The sequence below is a fragment of the Dermacentor albipictus genome, chromosome 10, assembly GCF_038994185.2.
Source record: "Dermacentor albipictus isolate Rhodes 1998 colony chromosome 10, USDA_Dalb.pri_finalv2, whole genome shotgun sequence".
Taxonomy (NCBI): domain Eukaryota; kingdom Metazoa; phylum Arthropoda; class Arachnida; order Ixodida; family Ixodidae; genus Dermacentor; species Dermacentor albipictus.
Genome location: NC_091830.1, coordinates 1,970,071 through 1,988,563, shown reverse-complemented (window position 1 = coordinate 1,988,563; position 18,493 = coordinate 1,970,071). Strand labels below are relative to the sequence as shown.

The window sequence follows — 18,493 nt, the reverse complement described above, 5'->3', positions numbered from 1 at the left end:
TTCAAGTCGAATTCCCAGCTTACAGATGTATATCGAACGGAGCATCTTGAGCACGGCGATGTTTCTCCTTTCTTTAGGAATTTCTAGTTGCAAAACAGCTGTCGGCGAGTTGTGACATTTATAACGATTGCATATAAATCGACCGCATAATGTTTGGATGCTTTCAAATTCTTTTATTGCGACAGCAATTCTATGGACATTCCAGGCGCATTTTAGAGCGCAGCTCTTAATGGCCGGTTCCTGCGGCGTGCATCGGCCGCGGCGGCGGCGTACCCGACCGAACGAGCAGAACAGCGAAAGTTGAAAGAGCGAACGCGCTGGAGTAAATGCAAGGCACGGGCCGCGAAGGTCGGAGACCAATGAAAGCGACTCCTTCAGCGACATGCGCGCCGGAAATAGGTTTCATGCGAACCCGCTTGGTGCGTACTCGTGTATCTAGTCAAAACCGGACGTACCGCTCGTTTCGTACTATCGTCTGCTCGTGTCCGCTCTCGCTCGCGCTTGTTTGGTTTGCTTGGTTTGGTCTCGTTCGCGCTTGCTTAGATTCTCATGGTGTGCGATCGTTTTGAAATGGACGCGAATTATGCAGTACTTTCTGGTAGCCAGGCGGCACCGGCGCTCACACTGGCGAGTCATGTATGCATGGCGAGTCATGTATAAAAGCCGACGTGCTTGACACGCCGATCAGATTATCGACGATGGCCGGCTCTGCTGCATATCTCTCTCAAATACTTTGCTTCAATATGGCGCGAAATGAAAACACGTATATAGAGCTGCGCTCAAATTTCGCATTAGAGAATATCGTAATCGTCAGTTGTATTTTTTTTTTGTCGTTGCCGTCGCCGTGGTGTTCGGTATAAAGTCCAAGGGCGAGAACACCGCCGCCGCGGTGGAAGGAAGGGCGGCGTTGTACTCCAGTAGCAACTGCGTATTGCGCGACTGCGCGCGCCCTATCTAGAACTGCATTAGCGTTCCGCCGGTTTAACCTTGAAAAAGCCAATTTCAAATTTTGGATTTGGCTTGCTGATAGTTTCTCTCGATTTTGATAGCTATCTTGCGATTTCAACTATTTTGTCAGTATCCCTGAACGTGCGGCGAGTGTAATGGTTCTGTGCCTATATATTAGGTGCTTCCTGGAGTAAACTTATTTGCGAGTCTGGCCCTCTATTTGTCTCCTCTTATGTCTTGTGGAGGTACGCATCAGCTATAAATCAGTCTGCGTCAGCAGGCGTTTGGTGTGTTGCGATACCACGTATCCGAGCAGAAGAGGGTTGGACCCGCCCGCGTGTAGCCGCCCGTGGCTTAGCCATGTCTGGGGAAAGGGGGATACTGGGGGTTGAGCCGATGCCGGGTGTTCGGACCTCTAAGGCCCTCGGTGGAGGCAACACACCTTTTTGGTCTCTGTTTCACATAGACGGCACCTCCAGACTGACCCACCTGGAGGAAATCGGCAGTCGACTTTTCCTGCCCTCCTCTTCGATCTTTCGCTTTATCTGTCGCTGTTTCTTCGTTGCTGTATTCTTCTGATTTGCGAATTTCTGGGCTGCAAGAGTCAACCTGGCGTAGTTATCCAACCTTCGGTATTTTATGCTAGGTTATAGCGGCGATGCTTATGGTCTGCAAGTATTTTTCCAACCTCGTAGCGACCCCGTGTCGGGCTCGATGGTGGGTGGCTACCATCGCCGCCGAATCTCTGAAGGCTTACATGGCAAACACTCCTTCCCCCGTCAAGATCACGCCCTAAACAGAGGGCGCACCGAAGCGACTTTTCAGTTCTTTATGAAACATAGCGAAGATACCCTCCCAAAGTACCATGTCCTTCACAGGGAAGGCAACAAAACTGCAAGAAAACTGCCACGTTTCTCGCACATAAATGCATTGCAAACACGATTGGACCTGGTTACAAAGCCTCAAAGATTGCAAGAGGAGACCTCCTTCTCGAACAGACAAAGAAAGGTCAAGTCGAAAAGCTCGCTGAACTCACCAGTATTGGTAAAGTTAATGTGACGATCTCTCCACATCGCTCGCTCAACACAAGCAGGGGAGTAATATCAGACGACAATTTCCTGAACCTCAGTGACGAAGAGCTCTTTGAAGGATTCCAGGAGCAAAACGTTATGAAGGTACAAAGAATAACTCTCCGGCGAAATGACCTACAGATCCCCACGACACACGTGATACTCACACTTGGTACTAGTAATGTACCCAGTTCACTCCACGCAGGTTATTTCAAAATCATTGTAAGACCATACATACCGAACCAAAGCTGCTGGTATGTAAACTGCGGGTATGTAATAAATAAATAAATAAATAAATAAATAAATAAATAAATAAATAAATAAATAAATAAATAAATAAATAAATAAATAAATACATAAATGCGGTCCTTCAAGTGCAAGAGGTTCGGACATGCATCCAAACATCTAGAGGAAAAGGAACGAGTGCGAAATTCAGTGCCAACCACCATCCATCTGACAACTGCAATACTCCTGCACATTGTTTAAGGGCGACCACAGCTTACTCAAGGAGCTTCCCTTGCTGGAAAAGAGAAAATGAAAGCATCGCAATCACTGTAAAGGAACACCTCTAATTCTTTGAAGCGGGGAAAAGGCTAAAGCACTTACCTCAAGTAAGTCACGCCAGTGCGGCGCGGCAAGGGGCAGCGCTACACCGGTTTCAGAAGTCTACAGGGTCCACGTCCGGTATTCCTGTCGAAACTCCATTCGCCCCCTTGGTGCCTGCAGGCAGTGCTGCTCCATCATGCTTAAGTCCTGTTTTGATCGTCACTGCCATCAAGTTCTATGCAAAAAGAAATTCGCGTCACCTCAGAATTCATGGATAACAGATAAGCTCCTAGCTTTAATGCGCAAGAAAGATCATCTTTACAATAGAACCAAGCGACAACCATTTAACAAGAATTTAGCCATTCAATACAAAAAGTTTTTTAACCATCTTTCTTCCACATTGAAAAGTGCTAAAAAAAATCATACGAAAGAAAAATTTTGGAATGCGGTAATAACGTAAAAAGGAAATGGGAAATTGTTAACTCCTTCTTAAATAGGGCAAATAATCACGAAAGTACAACAGAAATTGCTTATTATGGTAAGGTGTACAAGACCGCCAAAGAAATAGCTGATGCGTTTACTGATTTCTTCTTTAGCAGCGAACTACAGAGACCTGCGCATGACAATCCCGTGCCCCAGCGCCTGCCAAAGTCTTGCTTTTTATTTCCAACTACAAACCAGGAAATTCTAAACATTATAAACAACATGAAAATAACCGGCGCCGGCATCGATAAATTACGCCCATCCCATACAAATTGCGCCCTTAATAACTGATGTCCTTGCAGACTTAATTAACATCATGTTTATATCAGGCAGTTTCCCACAGGAACTAAAACATGGCAAGGTCACCCCAATTCTTAAGAAAGGTGACCGCTCTTTAATTTCCAGTTACCGCCCCATCTGTGTATTACCTTTTTTAGCAAGGTAATTCAAAAGCTTATAGAAAAACGTCTAACTGATTACCTTACAAAATTTAACATTCTCTCACCATTCCAATACGGCTTTCACTCGCGTTACTCGATTGAACTTGCTCTTGTTGCTCTAACCGATCAACTAAAACTCGCTATCGATCAAGGCAATTATACAGCTTCAGTATTTGTAGATTTAATCCCAAAGCGTTTGAGAAAATCATCACATCTTATTTAATAGGCTTGAATCATTAGGAATTACTGGCCCAGCACTTTTGTTACTACAAAATCACTTAACAGACAGAATGCAGGTAATAACTATTTCAGGCGTTCATTCTAAAACCATGTTCACTAATGCTGGCGTGCCCCAGGGTTCCATATTGGGTCCGCTTGTATTTTTACTATACGTCAATGATCTGCCTAACTGCCTCTGTTCTTCGAAATGTATACTTCATGCAGATGATACTATCATTAACTCTGATAAATGTCTTACAACCTTAATATCTAACCTTAATGGTGATTTACACAGCCTGCTGGAGTGGTGCCATACCAACCAGCTACAGATAAGCCCGTCGAAAACAAAATATGTTGTAATCACTTCCCACCAATGAACACTTTACTCAATTTCTCCTATTTTTCTGGGCACAAGTCATATCCCTGCAAGTTTTTCATGTAATTATCTTGCCATAGAAGTAGACAGAAATCTGAAATTTATTGAACAGTTAACCAAAGTGAAACAGACGATTATCCACGGGATTAGGGTACTTCTAGAAGCATGAAACATAATTAACCATCGAATATTACTCTCATTATACTTCTCATTTATTCATTCCCACATTAACTACTGCGTTACTTGCTGGGGAAACACTTACGTAACCCATTTAAACTCATTGCAAATCCGACAGAATCAGGCTATTAGGATAATTACATTTAGCCCATATAACAACGCCTCATACCTTTACCAACTAATCACATTCTTTCAGTCACACAGCTCATTAAATATAACCTAGGTACCTTTTTGCTCCGTCAAATCAATTACGCACGATGCGATAGCTTGATTCCACAACCTTCTCCAATAAATACTAATATTACCAGTCTTGCAATAAATAGGAACTTCATTTTACCCAAAATACTTACTAATTATGGCAAGCAGAGCCTCTATTTTTCATCTATCGCATTCTGCACCACACTACCATTACATATAAAAACACTTAAAATTCACGAATTTAATAAACAACTACAAGAGTAAATTATGTCGAATACTTATGCCTAGTTCATACTCACAACCATTCTTTCAGGGTGCCTTCATTTCACTTTCATTGCCATACCATTATGTCTCTGTTTCTGCCTTACATATACATTCGAGTTAGCAAATTACACTGTGTTTGACCCGTCACCTGCTCGGTTACATTATTAGTTGTCAACGAGAATATGTTACAGTGCTTTCTTTCATGGCATTTATGCACATGTAATTCTTTAATCACGACATTCATACTAATACCTGTAATTCTTCCATGTTAACGATTTGTCGAAACTGCTGTAATTTTTTTATTACGTTTACTTTGTAAAGGAGGTCCCATTGCAGTCTTTCACTTCGGGACATCCTTCTGTACGTTAACATCTTGTAATGTTTTTAATCATCTCAATAAAAACCGATCCTGATTCTGATCATCCTCGAAGACCGACTGCCGCCAGACCGCACTGCCGCAGAACCGAAAGTTGAACCGAATTCCACGGCTCGAGACGCGCGTCTCGGCGCCTGGCTCTCGATCATCGTCGGAAACGGTGATGGTGGTCGACCCGAAAAACCCGACTTCATTGACGCCAAAAGATCCACGTTCTCTGGAGCGCACCAAGACGGACAAACTTCTTGTAGCTTCACCGAAAAAGGGACAGGTAACCTGAACGGTTACCGACTTTGATGAACGTAATCAACTTCTTTAATGCATGACAATGACAATGACAATGATGTTTATTGGCATCAGTACATGACGCACGCGGGGAATGCAGAAAAATCTGCCACATGGACAGCTTAACGAAGCCACAGGCCCCCGCATTGGCGTTTGCGCGGCGTTAGCAAACACAAAGGCTGTACATCATTGTTTAAAAATGTCCTTTACACAAAATTGAGCATTGCGAACCATGCGAAGCAAATGAAGAAAAAAAGATGTGCTCTAACAGGTCATAGTAAAAGATATCTCTAACCAATAAGGATAAAAAGCAATGATAGGCACGACGGTATCGCAACTGTTCAAAAACACGAGGGTGAGAAATATATAATCATAACACAAGCTGTACCAATAACATTTCTCATACAAACTAAACAAATGAAAAACCTTGAATATAAGCTATAGAATGGTACTAGTTGGTTACGATATGGAAAAATTTGCGATCAATCTAGTGCAGGCAGAAATACCTATACAGAGCTTTAAAAGATGTATTTTCCAATCCGGTGGTTTCGTTGTGTAAATTATTCAGTCACCTTAGCAGGTTGTTACGAATAGTTTGTTGTCCGTGTGTCGTTCTAACGGTTTCTGCTTTCCAAAACTCTCTGGTCCTTGTCGTATATGTTGTAATGTTGATTTTTAAATCCGCTAGTGTTCTTAGAAAGCTGGCTCCATTTTTTATTTCTTGTTTGTATGCTCTACAGAGTCGATAATCTTACATACTGGCAATTGTCATTACATTGTATTTTATAAAAAATTCACGTGTATGAATTCACGAAGACAGTGACACCGAGCTGTACACGGATGCCAGCAACGTTGGCCTTGGTGCCGTTCTCGTACAGTGGCAAGATAGAGCCGAGCGCGTCATTGCGTACGCAAGCCGCACTTTGTCTCCAGCTGAAAGGAACTATTCCACTACGGAAAAGGAATGCTTGGTCGTTGTGTGGACAGTTGCTAAGTTCCGACTATATTTGTACGGCCGATCGTTTCGAGTTGTGACAGATCACCATTCATTGTGCTGGCTCACCAATCTAAAGGATCCATCTGGCCGTCTTGCACGCTGGAGTCTTCGCTTGCAACAATACGATATGACGATAGTGTTCAAATCCGGGCGTAAACACACCGACGCAAACTGCCTGTCACGCGCTCCACTTCAACCGTCGCCATTCGACGTTGATGAAGAGGACGCATTTCTTTTCATTATCACAGTATCAGGCATCAGCAAGCAACAGCGCGATGATTCAGAACTCCGTCCTCTCATCGACTACCTTGAGGACCGTTTACCAGAGCCGCCTCGTATGTTCGCCCGCAAGTTATCTTCATTTTTTCTCCGCGATGGCGTCCTATACAAATTGGGTTTTCACTCGACTGCATCCGCCTGCCTCCTTGTAGTGCCGTCTTCACTGCGTGACGACATCCTGCGGGCCTCTCAGTACGAGCCATCTTCGGGCCACTTGGAATTCGCACGAACGTTTTCACGCATACGCCAAAAGTACTTGTGGCCTAACCTTCGCCATGACGTAAATCAATACGTGAAGACATGCCGCGACAGCCAGAGACGCAAGACACCACCCGTGCGTACCGCTAGACTTCTCCATCCCGTGGATCCTCCGCGGATCCCTTTTCAGCAGGTTGGCACAGATTTCCTTGGACCATTCCCCACGTCGAGGGCTGGTAACCGTTGGATTGCTGTTGCCTCAGACTACCTTACATGTTACATTGAAACCCGAGCTCTCCCACGAGGCACTGCTAATGATGCTGCGACCTTCTTTGTACATGGTATCGTACTCCGCCACGGTGCTCCAACAGTGGTTATAACCGACTGGGGCACAGCATTTACAGCGCAGCTCACAGAAGATATCGTGCTTCTCAGTGGTACATTTCACCGCAAAGCCACAGCTTACCATCCCCAGACGAATGGGCTCACAGAAAGGCTAAACAAAATGATCGCTGATATGTATTACATGTATGTTAACGTCGACCACAAGAACTGGGACGACGTTCTCCCGTATTTTACGTTTGCATATGATACTGCCGTTCAAGAAACTACGGGCTTCACCCCTTTTCGTTTGGTGCATGCCCGGGAAGCGGACACAACGTTGAACGCGATGCTTTTACCCCCCCCCCCCCCCCTGTTCTAATGTTGTCACTGATGCTGCTGAATTCGCTCGATGCGCCGAAAAGGCGCACCAGCTCTCACGAATGCGTGTCCGCTACCAACAACACAACGACGCCGACTGATAGAATCTTCGTCACCGCGACGTCACTTATCAACCCAGTGACAAAGTATGGGTGTGGACACCGATCCGCCAGCGCGGTCGGTCGGAGAAACTTTTGCGCCGCTATTTCGGACCTTATATCATCGTTCAACGACTCGGCTACGTCACATACGAAGTGATTCCTGTAGGAGAAGGCACCACTCGCCGTCCCCGACGCCCACGTCTGCCCGCCGTCGTTTACGTCTCTAGGTTGAAGCTATACCACGCCCGCTGACCGCAAAGCTCTGCACTTCTCACCAGCTACGTCTTCCTTAATAGTATCACCGTGGCACTCTCCAGTGCATAAATGTTCCGCATCGAGACTATGCTTCTAGGGAGGGGGTAATGCCACGACCTTGACAGAACTGACAGCCACTGGGTGCAATTCGGGGCCACATGCTAGGCATGTTGTGTGGCTCCCAGAGGAAGACAACGACGAAGGTGCCAGGACAGCTATATAAAAGATCTATCGCGTCAACTGAAGTCCTTTTGTGGCTTTGTCTGTGGCAATATTCATGCGTATGCTAGGACTCAAAGATGGAGACCTACGCCATTGTTTTTTGAAGCTGCCAGTTCGTCTCCGATTTTCATCATTTCTCATGATAGTCGACATGTTTGGTCTACCGCCACAATTCCATGACTGATATATATTTGCCGCCCACCTCTTGTCATTATTTGCGGATCTCAAGGCAAGTATAATTTTTACCTTCTGTTCATTAGAGAAAGACATGGCGACATGGGACGAAACAAAACGCAAAACCTTTGCACTGACATTGTCAACTCGCTTTCGTCGTGATAGGTTTTGTGGCAAATAAAGAAGCATCTGTGTACATTATCTACGCTAAGGCAATTGTTATCATAGCTTGTTTCCAACTAGCTGTGATAGTTGGAAACGCGACATGTTACTTCGGCCGAGGTGCGACAGATGAGGCACTAGCTCGATCATGATGTTTTACAGCGAAGCCGTATATGCGTAGCCAATTTGTCCGTTCATCCGTGTGTCGCCTGTACGCCAAAAACTCCTCCGGCGAAACCCCATGCTAATGGACAAAAAAAAAACGAAAGGGAGGCGCGCGATTGGCTGCGCTAATAGTGACGTCGTTGCTCTCCGTCGCAGCCGAGCGGGCGCGCAGCCGTTTCTCTCCGGCTCCGAAATGGGTAGGCCAGGCGTCATACGTATTCCGGAGGAGCAGGCAGCCTTCGATCAGCAACGCCGCGAGCAGAACCGGGAACGAGCTCGTCTACGCCGTCCCGATGCTGCAGCCCGGGCCAAGAACAGGCTCGTTGCAGCCGAGCGCAAGCAGCAACTGCGTAATGAGGATCCGTCGTTTAATGAACCATCGGGATTAATCCAGTGATAAACACCGGGGCCGCACGTTTCAGCTTCGCTGGTTAGCCATCTGTACAGAATGCTTGGGCGATGATTTCTTTATTTCCTTCATTTCTTTCTGGCTAACTCAGAAGGAGTGTATTCGATGGCGCTGCTTTATGATGCGGGTGGAAGCGCAGTCACGTGGTATTCGCCATATTTCGCAGGGTTTATCAGTCGAAAAAAATTAGTGCGCAATTAGTACGTCGCTGAAAATACCGTACTTAGATGTCCCTTGGCTGTCCCTGCAAATCCCTTATTGACACTTTGATAATTATGATAGCACGTCAAGAGTTAGAAAATAATTACACTTACCTACTGAAATATCAGTAACGAAAAAAATACTGGCAGCTACTCCGCTGTTATGAAAACAATGTGTACTAGCTTTTCTTCGAGTAACGTATTGCCTTTTTTTAAATCTTTGTGCATGATAGTTAATTGGCACACCATGTATGTATTTATGATCTTTGCATGCAAGTGACGATGTCTGCATCCCTATTAGATGCTGTAAATTATTAGAAGTGTTTTAATTAGTTATTAGCTTTCCTTACTGGAAAGAGAAGCGATACTGAGACACGTATCATTCACGTGCATTTCATACGTCGTTGATAAAAGAGTCAGCCGAAGGGGTGGCTAAAGTCTACAGGTTTTTCACGGTCAAAAAAGCACGCAAAGCATTTTGAAACAAGGCGAACATACAGCAACATACTCCTTCTCTAGGCATAAGCTATCCATACCTTTAAAAATATTTGTTAATTGGCTACCTCCTTCTCTTTAAAAATATAATGAACTTTGTCCTGTGCGTATAATTAAATATATTGTGTATGTGCATAGTCTTTACAGTGGAAATTTAAAACAATGTTGAAGCGAGAAAATACGGGTAAGGCAGCCACCGGTGCAACTTCTCATGCGCTTGTTCTCCTATTGTCAGGATTTGCAGAAATAAAGCAAAGTTAAAATTAAAATCCGTGCACGTATGCACCAACAATGGTGCAGTAAACTATTAGCCACATTAAAATTTTAAGTTAAAAGGTCGAGGCAAGTCAAACGAAACCTCAAATGACGTGGGTGACAAAACACTGGTAATGACACGATAAGTAGGGGGGGGGGGGTTACTTTGGTATCGCGGAGGGGGGGGGGGGGGGGTTCAGCCTTCCCGGTAAACTCAGGCCCTGGAGACTCCACAGGGCCTGAGTGGAGGGGGCTCAGGCCCTGGAGCCTCCCCCCCTCCCCCGCAGTTTGCGCCTATGTCCGTCTCTACACCCTGTGGCACATACCCAGTGACAAAGGGTGGCGTCAAAGAGGTGAATTGGACACATACCCAGTGATGCAAGTTGGTCTAACGGTTAGATTCAAATTCGGCTCCCTCCGCACAGTAGCTCATTTGATCTACTCATTAGACCATGGACTAGCCAGTGACCCAAGCCGGCTGGAAAACGGTTAAACGAGGACAAACGGACAGATATACATTCAAACAGAGGTACTGCAAATTGGAAGAAGTCCCCAAAGAATGGTAATCGCATTATACGATCTCATGAATATAGAAAGACACAAAATTCTTACGTGCTATTCGACAAAACTCCAAAGGAACGAAGTATGTTGGCAGAATTAAGTTGAAACATTTGCAAGCTAACAACGCAGCTATAACGAAGAATGTGCGAGTGTATCTAAGTATTAAAATATACAAATAGTGAAGGTGTCTTTATCCAGCCCTGTTCGTTGGCTCGTGTGAAGGACGACGACTGGTCCAGTTCACTCGTTTGTTCCCCGCAGGGCCGCAGGCGGTCTCTGCATCACGCGACGCAGTTCCGGATGTTCTCCCACAAGGACGGTCGCGCGCGCTTCCTGCAGCACGCTAACGATTTCCGGCGATGCCATCGGGCTTTGTGTCGCAACCGGGCTCGATGCGTGGTGCCCACAGCACTCGCTAGCCACGCGTATCCGATCACGGTGTCTGTAGGAGAAGAGCGGCCGGTTACAGAGCACTAGCGCTGTCGATTGGTTATGCTTGCTTCCACAACGTAAACGTTGTCATGTCGCGTCGAAAAACGCAACACAACGGCAGCTTGTGATTGCCATTTTGGCAGCCAATGCGGCAAATAAAGTGTGACTTCAAAAAACGATACCATGATGAATTTTCACCTACGTGTCACTAAAGTTCACTGTAAGTTCTTAAAGTGGCAAGTTGGCGCCTCGGGACAGATAGCAATTTTTGTGCTCATACGCACGTATACGCACCGATATATGATATAATAAGCTGTAATGCTTACATTGTAAAGCGCAACACTGACAGAAGAACAGCACGAAAACCTAGACAGAAAGAAAGGACACATCTAGGCCTCTCTTTCTTGCCCGTTTTTTCGCGCTGTTTCTTCTTCATGAAACACTACCAGCAAGCTCAGGTTCACACCCTTTTGCGATACTGAATTGAAACCAGTAACAAGTTCCCAAAATTTCATGAAAACATGTTGCTAAAAACAAATAATATTATGCACACCTCACGCACTGTGGGAATTTATGTTATACGAAGTATTTTGCCGATGCCTGGTTGTCCAGCATCGTTTGAGGATCTTCAAACATATACTAGATGGAAAATGTGTCTGAAGCAAACCGTTCTGCGTTTGACGACAGCGGCAGGACGACGGCGACGAAGATAGCACGACGGCAGTGGCCTGACGGCGCTTTTGTATTTACTCCAGCGAATGAGTCTCACAGCCTGTTCCTCTAACACCCGGGCAAACCGCGAAGCCGGTGCAATATCTCACAGCGCCCTCTTAGTGGAATCTGTACCGATTATTGAGAAACTTATGGCAGGTCAAGAAAGAACTCACTGCTTAGTTTGAGGTGAACAAAGCAACTAACTTTATTTCTATAGAGATGCTCGTAAGCGAGTTCGGAAGAGAACAGGATTGCCCCTTGACGGAAAGAAGGCGTCTGAAGTTGCTAATTTCTTCATACTCCCTCCGGAAGAAGCTTCAAGTCCTTCGTCCGGGTATTTCAACAGTTGAAGTGGTCTTGTCAATATCGTTCTTACGCATGTGCATCATGCAGATTTTGATTCTTGCATCTCGTCCAGGAGGAACTTCTGCCACTTGTCCAGTTTTCCGGAGTTGCCTCGGTAATGTTCGTGAACTAAAACGAGAGAGGTTGACGAATTCGGCAAAGCAAAATGGGTTGATTGGACACCTGTCTGGTACTCCTTTTGCCAGCGACGCCAAAATTGGTCGACCGTCCTTTGGTGGTAGCGCCAGCGACGAGTGAGTTGACCAGGTGGCCAAGCCACCTCTGTAGCGGAACCGCTATCAGGAAGAGTGGTCAGTCACATTCCCACCGGATAGTGCGATGGTGCTAGAAGTTCGGGTTCGTTCGCCTCCGTGTAAGCGTAAGTCAAAGGTTGAGAGTAGATGACAGCTTTGATTTGTGTTAGTACTGTGAGCTTTTCGTATTTCCACTAGCTGTTTCCCATGGCCTCCTTCAATGATGTTTCACGGACCGAAGCATCCTTTCCCAGAATTCACTCCACCAAGCGGCTCTCACAGCTATAAGTTTGCAGCGGATCTGGTTTCTTGTTAAGAAGTTCTGAATGTCTTCTTTTCGTATTGTCGTCCACAGTCGCCTTAGGAAGCGTGCTAGAATGTCTTGGTGCTGTCAGAAAATGTGACTCGACAGACTCCTCGAGATAAATCTTCAGAACGCCATCAGGAAGTTTGTGTGGACAGTTCAAAGCGTATGGTGCGAAACACTGCACACGTACTCCTTTAACCACCATGGCCTTCGTCCACAGCGGACGGCGCCCGTCTCCACAGGGTACGCAAGCGCAGGAGATTGAGGCAAGCGCACGAGCTCCAACCATCTACGAGTGTGGCGCGCTCGAGTGGCGCAGGGTCTCGGCCGCCACCAGTAGAGGGTTCTGCGACAGCAATGGAATTAGACGGCGAGACCAGCCATCGAAATCCACCAGGAGCTTCAAAGGCGCACCCAACAGCCTGATTGCGGGACCACAGCCTGAACAGGTTACTTGTGCACCCGAGCACCACAGGCGCTGGGACCTGGCTACAACGCAATTCATCTTCATCGACAACGCGATCGCTTACAAGTGCGAGGTGTCTAAGGAACGAGCACAATTGCAAGATTAGACCGTAGGACTCCACCAACTATATCCTATGTTAAAGATGTAAACATTGTAATCCGTGAATAAATGTCACTTATGTATTTTCTTTGCGCCATTTCTGCAGCGTAGTTCGCTTACACCATCAGCAGCACGTACAAGACGTTTCACGGCTGCGGCTCCAATGAACCATATCAGTGTTTTATTGCGATAGGAATTATATGGACATTCCAGGCGCATTTCTGTGGTCGCCGTGAGGTTCCATATAAATTCCAAGGGCGTTAAAATCGTCACCGCGCGTGGTATGCTGTATGTGCGAGGGAAAGCGTACGAGGCTGAGCCGGCGGACGCATCTGAATCTCGTGCGAGCGAGCGAGCGAGGAAGGATGGATGGACGGATGGATGGATGATTGAGGCTCAACTCTTTGAATCGGGCGGCGGCGGCGCGCGCCACCTAGCCTTGAATGCTACTATATGCATGCATACCTATGTATTTACTCCTTTACTTTTGTGTTGATATTATCCACCAATCAAATAGCCTCCGTTTAGTTATTTCTACCTGTTCAAAGTCTATTTTACTTTTACTGTCTTTAAAACCCAGAGCTTTGAATTGTTCCCCGTTGCATTCAACTGCAGGGTGAAGTTGTTTACAAGCAAGTATCAGGTATTCAGCCGTTTCCTCCTCCTCTCCACACGCCCCGCACAACAAATCTATCTCCTGGTATCTGGCTCGGTACGTTTTAGTCCGCAGTACACCTGTCCTGGCCTCAAACAACAATGAGCTTCCCTTAAGGTTATCGTAGGCGGACCTGAAGCGCGCCCTCTCCTGTCGCGCGCGAGGCACGGTGGTGAGGCGGTGGTGAGGTTCTTCCCCGGCGGCTGCTGCTTTCGGCGCGGCCGTGTGGGCGCCGCAGCTCGACAGCGATCAGCGACATAGCCAAAGTGCGCGTCCGAGCGGGCGTCATCTTCAAAGCGATCGTCCATATTTTCAGAGTGCGCGTAGTGCCGGTAGCTTCGTATGCGCTGTGCTTTCGACGTTTCGTTCTCGTTGAAGCGAGATATGCACGAAGGTCAATTCGATCGCTGCTGCTGCTACGATTCCTCACTCCAGCATTTTGACAGCGAGTTTCCGCGTTCATCGAGCGAGGTGTGTTCACGTCTACCTGTGCGCGCGTGACACCGTGCTTGTTAATTTAGTTAAAACACGTTGGCGGGCTAGTTGGTTTGAATCCATGATAGAATGTGCAAGCGTGATTGAACGAGCACGTAGAAACAAGCAGACATACAGAGACAGCGCTGTCTCTGTGCGTCAATTTGTTTCTACATCCTCGTTGAGTCGCGCTTACATATTATATCATTAATAATTTAGTGAGTAAGCGAATGTTTACAGGTTTATACGGTCACTAACACTACTTGCCTTACTTCGTATAGCTATCTACTAATTTGCTATCGCGATCGGGGCTTCGCGTTTCAGGGGAAACTGCGACTTTTTACCTGAACACATATGCACATAAAACTTCCCGAAATTCGCTTGCGATCAACTATAACGTGCGCTTAGCCACTTGCGCACTGAAAGCAGAGCAGGCTTTCGACAGAAACAACGACTGCGTATTTTTGATTGGCATAACTTTGGGTTCATTGCCGTGTGGTTGACAGAGATGACATTGGACAGGAGCCCCTTGGAAATGGAGACAGTCAACATTTTGGAAGCCAGCACAGTTATATGCTCCGCGGATTTCCGGGCTTATGTTCTTACTTTCGACGTTTAGCACCAATATTCACGGACACTTGGTACCCATTGACATTATTTTTGCGAAAAGACCTTCGCGGGGACGCCTGTTGAGCTCATAATCGGCTGTCGCTTGGATCCATCCGCTCCCACCGATGTTCACACTGACGCCGGCTTAATGGGCATCGGAGTGATGCAAGTTATACATCGTCATAATGCAAACATTGCATACGCCAATCGTTCTTTAAGCAAGACTGCACGCGCTTAAAGCTGAAAGTTCGAGCGGACCCGGCCCCCCTTTCCATTCTTCAAGAAGGGGCTCGGTGCCCCCCCTCCCCTCCCTGGCATGTTTACTGAAGCACTGCGGCACCCACTTGACAAGCGCTGAAGGTGATTTTTTTTTTTTGCCTGTAGGGCAATTGGCGGGGGGGGGGGGGGGGGAGGATTCTAATTCTTCGGCTTTTCGATTAATTATTTAATTGAAATTAATTGGTTGATATGGCATGAGCTAGAACTGAAAAGCACGTTTTGTCGCACTGCATTTCCTCGCGGCACTGCACATGATGGTCACCACCGTTGTTCGACTGAGATTCTTTGCACAGCATACCGTTTCAGGAGGCACCTGAGTGTGAAGCTACCTGCTCGTGAATTAGTAAAGCTCATCTTAACTTCTTTAGGTTAGCAGTTAATTTTCATTCGTTTAGTTATGCATTATGAGTGTTGTGCTATGTCAAACACGCATGCATTTTGTCCACTTTTGTAGGTAAGTGCAAAATCATAAAATATAGTGTTGTAACGCCCCTGAGGTTGTTTCCAAATCTTTTCTAGATTTCAATTTCAACCACAGCAACTGATTCTATATATATATATATATATATATATATATATATATATATATATATATATATATAGAAGCCTACATACACAGAAGCTAGCTTATACAGATCTTGAAAAACTATTCGGGGAACCTAATACGTGAATAGATGTTAGCACTGCACACTCCCATACCACTACAAAGTTCAAGAATTTATCCGTAGCAACTTACGAGGCACGCTGCCAAAACGGGCTTTCTTTTGATGATGCAAATTTTCCGCACAACAGGAGCAGAGAAAAGTGATGACAAGATTTTACTGTAATCATGCAAATAAGGAAAAAGCAAGTAGCGACACTACCACTTGTAAAGTTAACACACAGACTTTCATCCCGTCAGAACGATCGTATTTGCGTCCATTCCTTTCGTTTACATTTGCGGTTATTCCTTCTAGCGTATTTTTGTTTGTATTCCCGGGAATTGTATTGCGCAGAGGGTGGATAAACCCGCAAAGGGCGGACAAATCGACGGATCGCTTAGGCATGTAGGGCCCTCTGGGTGGTGCTTCTCGGCGATAAGGTGCCTCGCCGCCTGCGGGATTATATGGCTGAGCTATACGAATCATCGGTTAAGATAGTGGAAAGTTCGCATCCCTTTTTTTTACATCTAACAATGGTATGCAAGATTTCGACCTCCTTCGGTGCACCACATCTGCAGTCTTGGAGTTGCGCTTCACACCGGCAAAAGATGCCGAGAGCGAGTGGGACTATACTAATCCAGGTACAACCAAATTAGGTAGGCCCACTAAGCTCCAACAAAGAGGCTCCCTCACCAGAACAGGAATTGGCCTCCCTGATACTAACCCAGGTACAACCAAATTAGGTAGGCCCACTAAGCTCCGATAAAGAGGCTCTCTCACCAGAACAGGAATTGGCCTCCCTGGTGCAGTATTCGGCGACTCCCTCATGATTCCTACAATTAACCATGGCTCTCAGTCCCCAGCAGCTGCGGAGCACCTGACCAAGGCGGTCGTCAGACCTGTAACGCGGCAGAGGGTGCTAAGAATCTCTGAACCCGGACAGGCAACCAACGGAAACTGACCCTGGCAGCCTTTAACAGCCGAACTCTGTCGAGTGAGGTTAGCTTAGCGGGACTCTTTGAGGAACTATCAGATATTGTTTGGTATATCATTGGCCTTAGTGAGATTAGAAGAACTGGTGATGCTTATACAATGCTGACTAACGGCCATGTCTTGTGCTATAGTGGTAACCCAGATAAGAAGCAATATGGGGTAGGATTCCCAATCCATAAGGACATAGCCGGCAACATTGACGAATTCTACAGCATTAGTCAGAGGGTAGCAGTAGTCGTAATCAAACTTAATAAGAGGTATAGATTGAAGGTAGTACAATCCTACGCTCCAACATCCAGTCACGATGATGATAAAGAAGATCAGTTTTATGAAGATGTTGAATTAGCGATGAGAAAAGTGCAAACTCAATATATTGTACTAATGGGCGACTTCAATGCAAAAGTGAGGAAAATGCAGGCTGCTGAACAAGCAATTGGCAACTACGGCGTCGATCCTAGGAACGCTAGAAAAGGAACGCTAGATCCGTCGATCCTAGGAACGCTAGAATTCGCACAAAGGAATAAGCTGCGAGTAATGAACACCTTCTTCAGGAATCGTTGGAATAAAACGTGGACCTGAAAAAGCCCTAATGGTGAAACAAGAAATTAAATTGATTTCATACTTTATGCCGATCCCAGCATAGTGCAGAATGTAGAAGTGTTAGGTAGGTTAAAGTGAAGTGATCATAGGTTAGTCAGGGCTAGGATTTACCTCAATTTGAAGAGAGAAAAAAATGGCCAGTCTTAGCTTGGTTAAGCCAAGAATGCGTTGCATATTGCGCGGTCTTTTTTTTTTTTTATGCGAAGCATACTAGCCGCACAACCACGCTCTTCCTTGCTGCGCCACGCGCGGCCGCGTAGCTACCATATGACGTCATAACAGCTGCAAAGCGGACGCTTAAGCTTCGCCTTCAAGAGTGGAACGCGACAGCGTTCCCGTCGACCCGCCAAGAAAATGGGTCAAAAAGATACAGGTCAACCTATGGTGCGATCGTGTACGCGTTCCAAAATATAACGGAGGGGGTCCGTTCCACCGAGCCGCACACGATTGGTCAATTTGAACCGTGATGAACGCCATGACGTCAATTGTGACGTGATATCTGCTGTCAATCACTCCGTGTCGTCTGCTATCGGACGAACGCAACGGAACGGACAGCCTATTTCGTGACGTAAAGAACGGACCGCCTCCGTTCGATTTTGGAACTCGTACAAGACCGCACCCCTAAAGGCAGTAAGGGTAAAATCAGATAAATTCAGGCTAGTGCTTGCAAACAAATATGCAGCCTTAGAATAGAAAGATGAAGATGACACAGAGGTAATGAATGAAAACGTAACTAGGCTGGCTTGAAAGGCAGCAATTGAAGTAGGAGGTAAGGTACCAAGGCAACCAGTAGGCAAGCTCTCCCAAGTAGCAAAGGGCCTAATAAAGAAGCTACAAAGAATGAAACGGTCCAACTCAAGAAGTCAGATAGAATTCGCGGAACGGTCAAAACTGATCAACAAGGGTTATAAGGCTTATAAGGAAAAATGAGGGTTATCTGAAATTATAACGTGAGAAACACTTACGAGCCGTAAGAAATGGACGCAGCCTGAAATCAAGGAGAAGGAAACTTGGCATAGGACAAATCAAGCTGTGTGCACTGAAAGATAAGCAGGATAATATCATCAG

At 46.0% G+C, this 18,493-nt stretch overlaps 2 protein-coding genes across 8 annotated transcripts in view; one reads left to right on the top strand and one right to left on the bottom strand.

Annotated features, from left to right (window-relative positions):
• The window catches only part of LOC135911965 (isobutyryl-CoA dehydrogenase, mitochondrial-like), a 573,736-nt gene that overhangs the window by 399,335 nt on the left and 155,908 nt on the right, over positions 1-18,493 (top strand). The gene's annotated exons all lie outside the window — the stretch shown is intronic.
• LOC135911967 (alpha-(1,3)-fucosyltransferase 7-like) overlaps positions 1-18,493 on the bottom strand; it is a 52,933-nt gene that overhangs the window by 28,255 nt on the left and 6,185 nt on the right. Inside the window, exon 2 of one of the 2 annotated variants that reach the window (XR_011509156.1) lies at positions 7,573-8,983. The exons of the other annotated variant lie outside the window; for it this stretch is intronic. The gene's annotated coding sequence lies outside the window, so the exon portion shown is untranslated. Of the gene's footprint in view, positions 1-7,572; positions 8,984-18,493 lie in introns of those variants that run through there. 2 annotated transcript variants of the gene reach the window in all.